Genomic DNA, 10,773 nt, shown 5'->3' with positions numbered 1-10,773 from the left:
ATGGAGAGTGAGATGGTTGGATGGCATCATCAACACAATGAATATGAGTTTGAGAAAACTTTGGGAGATGGTAAAGGACAGGGAAGCCTTGGCATGCTATGGTCTATGGGGTTGCAGTCAAACATGACTGAACGACTGAACAACAATATACACTTTCCTTTAATGAGACCTAATTATCTTCTCTAAAGAATCTCTAATTCTGACTTTTTCTTTCTTACAGGACATTTGGTTTATATTTAAGTCTACTTCTTGGGAATACAAAACAATATATACTTCATTATTTCAACATATAGTTTAGTATTTCATAATTTTAAATGTTTCCATTATTTGTTTAATCTGTTTCTTTTAGACAAGGCAGATTCCCCTCTCAGTAGGAGATACCCTTTCCTGATTTAGAATTTTCCTTTCTTACAGAAGAGTTTTATATCATATTCTGGATCACTTGATACTCTTTGAAATTGATATATATTTTTAAAATCATAGTATAACAACATTCATAACATTAAACAAAGCATTTTAGTACATCACTTCCTTTTAATATTTAGGAAGTTTTTAATTTACCCTCTTGAAGAAAATATTACAATAGTCAAGATATGAAAGTAACCTAAATGTAAACTGACAGAGACTACTCAGCCATAAAAAGAATAAAACAATGTAATTTGTAGTAACATGAATGGACTTAGAGATTATCATAGTAAGTGAGGTAAGTCAGACAGAGAGACAAATTATCACATGATATCACGTATTGGTGGGATCTAAAATATGGTATAAAAGAACCTATTTACAAAACAGAAATAGGCTCACAGACTTTGAAAACAAACCTATGGTTATCAGAGGGGAAAGGTGACTGGGGGGTGGGGCGGGGGTGTGGGTAGTGAATTAGGAGTTTGGGATTAATATATGCACACTACTATACTAAATGTAAAATAGACAACCAACAAGGACATACTGTATAGCACAGGGAATTCAGTATTCTTTAATAACTTTATAGGAAAAGAATCTGAAAAATAATAGATATATGTATATGTAGAGGTAAATCACATTGCTATACATCTGAAACTAACACAAAATTGTACTTCAACTATTAATATGCTCCAATATAAGATAAAAATTAATATATATAAATACAAACTATATAATAAAACAAAAGGTAAAAAGATTGTTCCTGAATGTCAATTTTAAGAACATAATATTATTAAATTGCAATGATGCATATTTATTTTTGCTCTTTCAGGAAACATCCCCTTTTCAAGTGAATTCTTTTGAAATGAAAATACATGCTTTTTATCTTATTTGTTTGTAATTTTGTAAGATGAAATATTTAAAATAGAGTATCTTCATGTATACTTTAATTATGCATGAAATGTTTAATTAAAAGGGAGACTCCAGCTTGGAAAATATGATTCTCCAGCTCTAATGAGCAGAAAATCACCACACTTCTGGCATGGCAAGAGGGGAATAATAAATGACTTCAATTTAAAAAAGGAAAGAAAATATTTATTCATATGAATTATTGTTTTTGATCATTTACTATGCTAATATACATTTCCAAAATGCTACCCTTGCTATTCTTTATACTTCCTCCTTTTTGAATGTAGTGATGTGTGAAATCACCACCAGTAACCAGTTACTCAAGTTCTCCTGAATCCTCAACATGATTGTGAGTGTTCATTCTATTGTATGATGTGTGAATATAGTAGATTACATTTAACATAGAAAACATTGATCTGTCAGACCCTATTTGTTGGAACTCACTTTAATTTTTTACTTCTTCTCAGTGTCATGGTGTGTTAGGTACCTGATGATGATATTTAGGCTTGAGGAAATGAAATAAATAAAATAAAATATAAAATTCTTTTGGGCAAGTTTTGTGTTGAACAGCAAACTTCTCAATGAAATATAAATTTGTTTTCCAGATCAAAACATTGTGGACAGAGATTGATATTTACTTGCCCTGATCACCCAGTTGACAATTACCAACAAATTGAAGAAATCAACCTATTCAGAGCACAATATTTTTAAGGTGGGGGTGATAACAGAAGCTTGTATTAGAAGAAACCTGAATAATCATGGGGCTTCCCTAGTGGCTGAGACAATAAAGAATCTACCTGCAATGCAAGAGATGCAGGTTCCATCACTGGGTCAGGAAGATGCCCCTGGTGAAGAAAATGGCAACACATTCCAGTATTCTTGCCTGGAGAATTCTGTGGACAGAGGAACCTGATGGACTACAGCTCATGAGGTCACAAAAGAGTCAGACATGATTTAATTACTAAAGAACATAGATAATCGTGCAGCTCAATCCTTTTATAGGACAGATTTTCAACCTCTGCTTTTCCTAATTTCACATTGAAATTATAACAATGCATAAGAAAGAAGAAGTGAAACCGTTAGTTGCTCAGTTGTATCTGACTCTTTGCTACCTCATAGACTACAGCCTGCCAGGCTCCTCTGGCTCTGAGATTCTCCAGGCAAGAAAACTGGAGTGAGTAGCATTCCCTTCTCCAGGGGATCTTTCTAACTCAGGGATCAAATCCCTGTCTCCTGTACTGCAGGCAGATTTTTATTGTCTGAGCCACCAGGGAAGCCCACAATAAACAGAAGTTCTTTAATTTTATGACTTGTGATCTGGATTATATTGAAAGTAGGCTTTTTGTTAGTTTGGTTCTTGCTTATGAAACAAATGATTGTTTACTGTGGGAAATTTGGGCATGGGTTAATAAACATTGTTTATTGTTTCTTAATCCTAGTATACTATAAAATTATCATAATGCATAAACTGATGATTCCTTTTCTCATAAAAAACTATATAAAATGGTATGTCTTTTTTTAAAAAAACTGTGATATTCATTTTATTGTATGTATACATTCTAATGAAAAATATGTTGCATGAGAGTCAAATTCCCCTTTGTGATCAGAGCCAATTCACCCTTCCAGGGGTTCTAGTTACAAACGTCCAGCCATTGGACTGTCAGGCATCTGCCTGTGCCTAAGCGAGTACTTAGTGCAGGTAGTCCTCACTTAATACAGAGCTGTGGTCACTGAAATCCACCAAAAGCAACGACACATTTCTAGGTTCCATGGTTTCAATTACAGGAGATATGCAAAGTGAGGGCTGCCTGTATTAATATATCATTTGTTTTCTCCTTGGTTGGATCTCCTTGCAGTCCAAGGGACTCTCAAGAGTCTTCTCCAAAACCACAGTTCAAAGGCATCAATTCCTCTGTTCTCAGCTTTCTTCACAGTCCAACTCTTACATCAATACATGACTATTGGAAAAACCATAGCCTTGACTAGTTGGACCTTTGTTGGCAAAGTAATGTCTCTGCTTTTGAATATGCTATCTAGGTTGGTCATAACTTTCCTTCCAAGGAGTAAGCGTCTTTTAATTTCATGGCAGGAATCACCATCTGCAGTGATTTTGGAGCCCCCAAAATAAAGTCTGACACTGTTTCCACTGTTTCCCCATCTATTTCCCATGAAGTGATGGGAACAGATGCCATGATCTTCATTTTCTGAATGTTGAGCTTTAAGCCAACTTTTTCACTCTCCTCTTTCACTTCCATCAAGAGGCTTTTTAGTTTCTCTTCACTTTCTGCCATAAGGATGGTGTCATCTGCATATCTGAGGTTATTGATATTTCTCCCAGCAATCTTGATTCCAGCTTGTGCTTCTTCCAGCCCAGCGTTTCTCATGATGTACTCTGCATATAAGTTAAATAAGCAGGGTGACAGTATACAGCCGTGACGTACTCCTTTTTCTATTTGAAACTAATCTGTTGTAGAAATATCTAATTTGTACTATCCTAAGCCAAAGAATTGATGCTTTTGAATTGTGGTGTTGGAGAAGACTTTTGAGAGTCCCTTGGACTGCAAAGAGATCCAACCAGTCCATTCTGAAGGAGATCAGCCCTGGGATTTCTTTGGAAGGAATGATGCTAAAGCTGAAATTCCAGTACTTTGGCCACCTCATGCAAAGAGTTGACTCATTGGAAAGACTCTGATGCTGGGAGGGATTGGGAGCAGGAGGAGAAGGGGACGACAGAGGATGAGATGGCTGGATGGCATGACGCACTCGATGGACATGAGTCTGAGTGAACTCCGGGAGTTGGTGATGGACAGGGAGGCCTGGCGTGCTGCAATTCATGGGGTTGCAAACAGTTGGACACGACTGAGCAACTGAACTGAACTGAAGACAAAATTCTGCTTTTGCTTTATTGACCATGCCAAAGCCTTTGATTGTGTGGATCACAGTAAACTGTGGAAAATTCTGAAAAAGATGGGAATACCAGATCATATGACCTGCCTCCTGAGAAATCTGTATTCAGGTCAAGAAGCAACAGTTAGAACTGGACATGGAACAACAGACTGGTTCCAAATTGGAAAAGGAGTATCCCAAGGCTATATTTTGTCACCCTGCTTATTTAACTTATATGCAGAGTACATCATGCAAAATGCCAGGTTGGATGAAGCATAAGCTAGAATCAAGATTGCTGGGAGAAACATCAATAATCTCAGATATGCAGATGACACCACCCTTATGACAGAAAGTGAAGAAGAACTAAAGAGCCTCTTGATGAAAGTGAAAGAGGAGAGTGAAAAAGTTAGTTTAAAACTCAACATTCAGAAAACTAAGATCATGGCATCCAGTCCCAGCACTTCATGGTAAATAGATGGGGAAACAATGGAAACAGTGTGAGATTTTATTGTTTGGGGCTCCAAAATCACTGCAGGTGGTGACTGCAGCCGTGAAATTGAAAGATGCTTGCTCCTTGTAACAAAAATTATGACCAACTTAGATAGCATATTAAAAAGCAGAGAGATTACTTTGCAAAGAAAGTTCTGTCTAGTCCACCTGATGTGAAGAAGTGACTTTTAAAAAGACCCTGATCCTGGGAGAGATTGAAGGCAGTAGGACAAGGGGATGACAGAGGATGAGATGGTTGAATGGCATCATGGAATCAATTGACATTGATTCCTACTCAAACTCATGAGGGAAGCCTGGCATGCTGCAGTCCATAGGGTTTCAAAGAGTCAGACACAACTGAGCAACTGAACTGAACTGAAGACAAAATTAAAAGCAAAAAAAAAAAACAATAAAGATGGAATTTGTCTACCAGAAATTAAAATACATTTAAAATCTACATTAGTGATAAGAATTTGATTTAAAATGCATATACAACTTGGTCAAAAATAGAAGAAAGAGACAGAACTGGATTCATAAATGTACAATGAAAGATAATATCACAAATTAGTGGGAAAATAAGGGAATGCTTAATAAAAAGTTGGCTGAAATAGGTTACAATACAGGGAAAACATTGTTTGATATATTTTCAGCATTTCTTTGTTTTTCTACAATTAATATGAATTATTTTTGTAATGAAGTTAAAGTGTGATTTAATTGTTAATATTCACTGCATTAAAGTGGTGTTCACCAAAAATAGTATTTTTAAAATGCAAACCTTATACTATCAAATGAAATTCAATGTTAAGATTTATATATAGCAAATAATCCCAATTTTTTATCAATTATAATAGTATATGTACATAAAATTATTGAGTAGGAATATTTAAAAACACAAAGAAAAATCATTCATTGGTTTAGAACACATAACTCATAAAAGTTATTTCTTCACATCTGTTTTTATTTTCTAGTCATTTTTAATGAACATTGTTGTTTTATAATCTGGAAAATATATTCATAAAATACAGTCAAAATATACCTTCCATGTATCAAAATTGCCTACTTTACATGGAAGAACAAGACAGTTCTATTATATTACCAACAAATTAAGCTGAGTAAATGCAGATCATTTATGGCAATAACCTGGTCAGTTCATCACCCCCAATATCTCACCCAGTATTTGCTGTGTAATAAGGGGTTTAGCTGGTTTCTCAGGTGGTTCTAGTGCTAAAGAAAACACCTGCCAAAGCAGGAGAAGTAAGAGATGTGGCTTCAATCCTGGGTCAGGAAGGTCCTCTGGAGGAGGGCATGACAACCCACTCCAGTATTCTTGCCTGGAGAATCCCATGGACAGAGGAGCCCATTACATCACAAAGAGTCAGACACAACTGAAGTAACTTAGCGTGCACACAAAAGAGGTTTAACAGCTTCAATATGAATTGGAAAGAGAGAGAATTTGGAATCAAATTGCCTTGTACAACTAAGTGGCTGGATGACTATGGGCAGGTCATTTAGTCTCTCTGTGTATAAGAAAGTAAAGCTTATAAATGGAGATGATCATTTTTTCACTTAGTTAATTTGTTAGAATTTAATGCATAATGACATAAAAGTGAGAATTCAAATATAATTGTATTACTTATGATTATTTTCATACATGTTGATGCATACTCTCAAGAATTTCTAAGGTGATTTTCACCCAAAGACTTACAAAGTACAAAAACATAAATCACAAATAGAGGTCAATAAGTAGAATGTTAAAAAATGAGAGACTCCAAATAGGTCAACCATTGGATTAAGAGAGTTGCAAAGACTGAGTTTAAATTTGGGTCCTGAAAGTCACAGTGGTTTTCAAGACTATAAAATTTAGGCAAAATGTTAAGTACTTTACAAGATTTTAAAACACATTTTCAAACTGGATATAAATCTTGACATCAGAATATTCTGTTGGCTAAGAGTGAAACAAAGCTCTTTGCTTAACCAAAAGAAGAGATTGCTATATGTTATGTCCCAATGACTAAATGATCCTTATCCTCAAAAAAAAAAAAAAAAAAAAAAAAAAAGGATCTGGAATTCTATCACAGTTAAAGCTCTGTGTTACTCATTTCTAATCTCTAAACCACAAGGCTGTCATGGACATTTAGTCATATCAAATGAACAGATGCTTAAACTGCAATTTTATGAAAGATTTCTCTTAATCAATTGCTGCATGGCTTGGCTCACATCCCTGTTCCTCATACTGTAGATCAATGGGTTCAACATTGGGCTCAAAAAACTATAAAAGACTGCAAATATTTTGGACTCCTGTATAGACTTCTCAGATTGAGGCCTCAAGTACATGCAGAAGAGGGTTCCATAAAATAGAGTGACTATTGCCAGGTGGGAACCACAGGTATAAAAGGCTTTGTGCCTGCCTTCCACAGAACAAATCACCAAGATAGGTGCAATGACGAAAACATAAGACAGGAGAGTGATGAACAAAGAGCTTGAGAGAGTGAAACCAGCAACCACAAACATTGCTATCTTTTTGACATAAGTGTCAGAGCAGGCCAACATTATCAGAGGAGGATCAGCACAGTAGAAATGGTTGATCTCAAGGGAGTCACAGAAGGACAAATTAAAGGTCAGCAGTGCCTGACAGAGACCATTGAGGAATCCACAAGTATAAGGGACTGTGAGTAGAAAGATGCAAAAAATCCTTGGACATCCTGGTGCTGTGATGTAGAGGGCTGCAGATGGCTACATAGCGGTCCAAGGCCACTGAAGCAAGGAGATAAAGTTCAGTGATCACGAGGGCAATGAAGACACTGTGTGAAGCATCCAGCATAGGAGATGGTCTTCTGGTCTGAGAGGAAATTGTGCAGCATATTTGGAGTAACATTGGAGGAATAGCAAAGGTCTACAAAGGAGAGGTGGATGAGGAAGAAATACATGGGAATCTGGAGGTGGGGATTGGTCCTGATCAGCAAGATCATGCTCAGATTTCCTGCCAGTGTGATTAGGTAGATCACCAGGAACACCCCAAACAAGGGTTTTCTGTAACACTGGGTCATCTGTGAGTCTCAGGAGAATGAATTCAGTCACTACAGTGTGGTTAGGGAAAGAGATATTCTCATCCCTTAAAAGCTGAAAGTGGTAAAGTGAAGAATTCTGTCTGATCTTGATTCTGCATTTATTCCATTCTTTTGTCATTTACTTTTGATCTATTTCTCTATAAGGAAATTACTCTTCTCAACCAGTGCATCAGAGCATCTATGTAAATATTTGCACCTTATCTCTTTGTGATATATCTTTCTATATATGTTGGAAACACACACTCACAAACTCACACATTCCCTTTTCCTTTCTTATTTGTAAATCATGTATACACATACAAAATTAAACCTGTTTTCTTGGAAAACTTCACATTCGGTATTTTTTTTTTTTCAAATTCGGTGAAAAAGAAAGCCAAAAGAATGAAAACTAGGTCTGGAAAGCAGCAGGTCAGTGGCATCATTCAAATGGACAAATGGAGGATGCAGTTTCTACGGTCCCTGCAGCTCTGATACCTTATTTTCGACACACAATAGAAGACATGTTCACTCCTGAAACCCATACTTGTCTGGCTTAATTTCATTCAGAAGACGTTGAATTAGTAGATGTATCTCTTAACATATGGCTAAGAAGGTACAGAATGAAGAATCATTCTTTCTGCTTTTTAAATTTACCCACTCATTATTTATGGAGGCGTAATTTTTTTTTTTCTTGTTCTAACTTCTGGGTTACATGAGTGAGCAACTTACCTATCATTGTGAAGCACATATTGTAAGCAAAGTAATAGACATTGAGCACATAGACAAATGTTTACAGCAGCATGTCACTTGGAAGAAAACACTATGAATAAAATTAAAGGTGGAGTGCTTTTAGATGGTCATTCAGAGAAAGCCTGAGAAGGCAGAATTTGAACAGTAAACAAAGCATTCAAATATCTGAATAGGAATTTGTCTCCATTATTTTTTAAAACTGACACACTTCAGAACATATTTGTTTAGGAAAGCACATTAGGTTAATATTTAAGTGTGGACTTAGCTCCCAACTGGAGTTATTTCTGTTGTTGTTGTTGTTGTTTTAAAATTAAGATATAACTGGAAACATTATGCCTCAAGAATTTCACCTTAAGGCTTTGTAAATTTAGTTTTCACATACACATCAGAAGAGCATGTATATAATACTTGATTTTTTAGACATGTCATGAAATATTAACCTTTGAATAGAAAAACCAAATATATATGGTGAAAATAATTTTTCAATATAGTGAGAATATTAATCTTCACACAAAATTTAAAAAAACACTATTTTTAGTGAACAAATGTAGACAATAACTTACTTGTAAAACTGACTTACCATATTTTCTAAAGCAACATAGGAAGAATTATAATGTGTTTCTTAGGAATATTCCCTAGAGTATTTTTTAAATAATTCTTATAATCCAATTAAGATAGATTATGTTCCCTCAAGGGCATAACCTTAATTTCATTCTTTGAGATCTTTAATTTTCCTTCAAGACCAAAATCTCTACCTAACATTTTTGTACCCTGCTTTATACTATGTGCCTGAGATCTTTGGCAAAAATAGAGAAGTTTACCATCACTTTTAATACTAAGAAAGGATGAAAATGTGGTTGGATGAATTTTATATTTTTTGTGTATAAAAATGAAAATATTCTCATTAGAATTCTTCAATGATTCTCCATAATCACTGAAATAAGGTCATCTAATGAAAGTGAAAAATAGGAAGGTAAAGCAAATGAGCCATTTGAGAAGCAGAAAGAGTGTAGAGAGCAGAAGGGTGGTCTAACCAACTGAAAAAAGTAAAAATATTGGTCAGGGATGATGATCCTTTGGAGGGTGAACATTGTGGATTTATACTGGAATCAATCTGTACCACTGAATTGATTTGGTCAACATGTTAGGAATCAAAGATGGGTCTAAGAACAAGGATCATTTATAAAATTGATGAATCACAAAATTGGTGATTTAGGAGGAGAGGTCAAATTTGAGTAAATAATAACTGAACATTGTTTGATACTGCATTTGTTAGAGAATAAAGAAATCTAGAGATGGTCTCAGTAGTCTCTGTCTCCCAATGCATTCATAATTACAGCCAATACAATCAAAGGAATTACAGCATAGTCTCATTAATACAAGAGAGGCATCCCTGATTGCATTAGATTTCCAAATACTGGGTTACAGTCTGAGAAATCAGCCAGTGAAATAAAGCTGCATATCAATGTAAAAATATATATATTGTCGTCAACTTAGCACATTAGGGGAGATTTGAGCATAACCATGCATTTTTCAAATTGGGGTAGAAAAATTAATTTATCCCAACATTTTCTGCTTTACCTTGATTCCTTGAACAAATTAAATGACAAAATTTAAAGTGTAAAATCCTAAATATTCCCGTGAAATAAAATTTTCTTATATAATTGTAGGGCTAACTGAAGGATGGTAGAGCTCTTATTTCATGACTCCTTAATGTGAAAGTTCCTTATTTTTCACAAAGATACTTGAAGATTTGACCCTTCTTTAAGCTGAATATCAGCATTAGCTTCCTAAAGAATATATATATATATATATATATATATATATATATACACACACACACACACACACACATATACACACACACATTCTGATATGAGCTTCCCTGGTGACTCAGACAATAAAGAATCCACCTGCCTTGTGGGAGACACTGGCTCAGTCCCTGAGTTACGAATATCCCCTGGAGAGGGAAATGGCAACTCATTCCAGTATTCTTGCTTGGAGCAAGAGGACAGAGGAGCTTGGACAGAAGAGCCTAGTGGACTACAGTCCGTGGGCACACAAGAGTCAGACACGACTCAGTGGTTAAACCTCCACCACCACTATATCCTGATATACTGTAATGTAGGATTAGTTCAGTTCAGTTCAGTTGCTCAGTCGTGTCTGACTCTTTCCGACCCTATGAATCACAGCACGCCAGGCCACAGTTTAAAAGCATCAATTCTTCAGTGCTCAGCTTTCTTCACAGTCCAACTCTCTCATCCATACATGACTACTGGAAAAACCATAG

At 35.5% G+C, this 10,773-nt stretch overlaps 1 pseudogene; it reads right to left on the bottom strand.

Annotated features, from left to right (window-relative positions):
* Positions 1-6,845: 6,845 nt before the first annotated feature.
* On the bottom strand, positions 6,846-7,872 carry LOC102265002 (olfactory receptor 5M10-like; annotated as a pseudogene).
* Positions 7,873-10,773: the final 2,901 nt, after the last annotated feature.

Source organism: Bos mutus, unplaced genomic scaffold (assembly GCF_027580195.1).
Source record: "Bos mutus isolate GX-2022 unplaced genomic scaffold, NWIPB_WYAK_1.1 CTG206, whole genome shotgun sequence".
Lineage (NCBI taxonomy): Eukaryota > Metazoa > Chordata > Mammalia > Artiodactyla > Bovidae > Bos > Bos mutus.
This window is presented reverse-complemented; position numbering and strand designations above follow the sequence as displayed.